Genomic DNA, 2,076 nt, shown 5'->3' on the forward strand with positions numbered 1-2,076 from the left:
GAGCCCCGGCCTCTGCTGCCCTGTTTTCCGCTGAATAAAGCCATTTGTGCCCCCACCTCTCTCTGCTCCTTCTTCCCCATCCTCCTGCCTCTGAGCTCCGCACTCCGGGTGGGGGTGGGGGGTGGTATCCTGTGGGGTGGGTGGGGGCTCCTCCTTCTCAGAGACAGGCAGAGATAGAGGCTGAGAGACAGGCAGAGACACCGGGAAGGGGGAGACATAGACAGACAGACAGAGAGGGGGTAGGGAAGAGGACATAAACCCAGCATGGGCGGGGTCCCCTTGGGACAGCAGGGGGAGGGGTCGGTAATGAAAGCTCAGAGATGCAGAGACTCAGAGACAGCAAGAGGCAGGGACAGAGAGATCAGGCAGTTGCCCTGCCCCACAAAACCCAGTGGGAAAGGGCCAGTTCTCCCCCACTCCCTCCCACCAGGCCCAGGGCAATGGGTCCTTGTCCGAGACCAAGGGTGGGGGGGCTGGCAGTTGATCAGGAAAGGTGCCGCCTGGCCTGGTGTTTGGGGACCCCTACCTGGTAGCCCAGACCACCCCCACCTGCCCAGCTTCTGCTCGACTCCCCAGACCCCCCCTTGTCCTCCCCCTCCGGACTCTGACTCCTCTGGCTACCTCTCCCTTCTCCTTCTGCCCCCCACCCCGTCCATGACCCCTCCCCCACCACTGGGAAGGGGCTTTTACCCTCCCCTACCCCCATCCTCATGCCCCTGCCCCCACCCCTGTAACCTAGTCTCTGGGTGCTTCCCATCCTAGCCCAGCTACGGGTGTTGAGGCCGTGTGGGTGCACTGTCTCCAGAACCACCTCACTGCCTGCCATAGCTTCTGATCCCTCCGTTCCCTCCTGGGAAGAACAAGAGGGGGGGAATCTGTTAAATACCTACTGTGTGCAGAAGGTGGCATGGCAGGGATGACACATGGGGCTGCTAACAGCAAGGTCAGTGGTTCGAGACCTCGGAAGCCCACAGGGGCGGTCCTACCCTGTCTTCTAGGGTCACTATGAGCCGGTCCTGTTGTCTTCTCTCTTAAGGACCCCTGATGGCCGGGGCGGTTCTGTGTTGGGCCTGAGGATCTCAAGGTCCTTGGTTTGAACCCGCCAACCTTTCTGAGTGAGACAGACAAGGCTGTCTTCTCCAGGAGGGAGGTTCTCAGCTTGGGAGGCCCCTGGGGCAGCTCCACCCAGCCCCCTTCTCCTCCTCCTCCTCTTTCTCCTCCTCCTCCAGCCTGGCCTTGCAGCCTCCTCTCTGCACAAAGCAGCCTGGACCATCACAGGTCACCTCTCATCTTCCTCTTCTCCTGGTCTTTCTCTCACCCTCCGCCCAGGAGGCAATGTGCATTTATTATGTGCTGCCTGCATGCCCCACCTGCACGGGCCCCCGCCCCCACTCCTCCCATTTCTCCCACCCCCATAGCTTCTCCGCTGCTTGTCCCTGGGAGCTCTCTCTGGGCACCGGGGGAGACACAGGCACCGATTGAGCACCTGCTGTATGCGGCTTCTTCCCGCCCATCCACAGTCCTCACCAGCCCCACAGACTCTGAGCTCTCTTCTCTTCTCTGCCCTCCCTCCCCTCCCATTTCTTCTCTGCCCTCCCCTGGCAGCTGCCTGCATGTGCTCTCTGCCAGGGAACAGAGGGCGCATTTATGGAGGGTACATGGGTCGCTGGAGGCCTGTGCGCCCCTTCCTCCTGGAAACCGGTCTTTCCCCCTGATTCTTTGCTCCTCCACCCCACACCCCCTTTCTCTCCTGTCTTTTTGCCTTTTTCTTTCTCCCAGACCTACTGTGTGCCTGGCAGGGCACACTCACCCCCAGGCTTCTTCCTCTGTGGGCTGTGTCTTCCCTTCCCAATCACCTTCTATCTCCTGAGGGCATTTAGTGAGCGCTGATGGCTTGCTGGCTTTGGCTCCCCGCTCACACACCCCTCCTCCTTCCCCTTCCCTCCCACTCCCCACCAGGACAGCACCTGCTGTATGTCCCCTCCCACCGGGCTCCTCTCTGGGGGGCGGGCTCCTAGGGGCTTCTGGGAGCTTGATGGCCACAGTGGCAAAGGGACAGTGGGGGGACGGAGGTGG

This window comes from Echinops telfairi, unplaced genomic scaffold, assembly GCF_000313985.2.
Source record: "Echinops telfairi isolate 266 unplaced genomic scaffold, ASM31398v2 ScPeMD7_655;HRSCAF=1070, whole genome shotgun sequence".
Lineage (NCBI taxonomy): Eukaryota > Metazoa > Chordata > Mammalia > Afrosoricida > Tenrecidae > Echinops > Echinops telfairi.